This window comes from Arachis duranensis, chromosome 1 (genome assembly GCF_000817695.3).
Source record: "Arachis duranensis cultivar V14167 chromosome 1, aradu.V14167.gnm2.J7QH, whole genome shotgun sequence".
Lineage (NCBI taxonomy): Eukaryota > Viridiplantae > Streptophyta > Magnoliopsida > Fabales > Fabaceae > Arachis > Arachis duranensis.
The window spans coordinates 17,567,995-17,568,748 of record NC_029772.3 but is presented as its reverse complement, the minus strand read 5'-3'; positions in this window follow the sequence as shown (position 1 = coordinate 17,568,748).

Sequence of the window (754 nt, the reverse complement as noted above, 5' to 3'; positions counted from 1 at the left end):
TTTGAAGATTTCTCTTATTTTGTCCAGATGGAAGTACATAACTTTCCCTCTGACCATGGTTCTGTAGGTATGGTAAGCAGTTCCAGTCATTCTCTGCTTATCTGTTAGCCACAGATTTGAGTAGAATTTCTGAACCATATTTCTTCCAACCTTTATCTCAAGATTTGTTAGAACTTCCCATCCTCTGTTTTGAATTTGCTCTTGGATCCCCGGATATTCATCTTCTTTCAGATCAAATTTAACTTCCGGGATCACTGACCTCAGACCCATTATTTTGTGATAATGGTCTTCATGTTCTTTGGTTAAGAACTTCTCTTGATTCCAAAGATTCTTTAGATTATTCTCCTTCTTTCCTCTTAAATTGGTTTGTTTTCCCTTAGGTGCCATGATCTTGATGATTCTTGGCTTAGTGATCACGGAAAAGCACACCAAACTTAGAGGTTTGCTTGTCCTCAAGCAAAAGAAAGGAAACAAGAGAGAGGGGAGAAGAGCAAATTCGAATGGTGTGGGGGAATGAGGAGGCCGAACATGTTTTTATAAGGGGGGGGAAGTAGATTTCGAAAAAATTGAAAGGAGATTTGAGAAGATATGGAGAGAATTTGAGAGAAGGGTGAGTTTTTGAACAAGATTTGGGATTGATTTGAGAGAGATTTGAAGAATGATTTTGATTTTTGAAGATTTGAAAGTGAATGATGAAAGGTTGAGATGTGTTTTTGTAGAAAAGTATGGGTAAGAAAAGGAAAGTTTGAAAAAA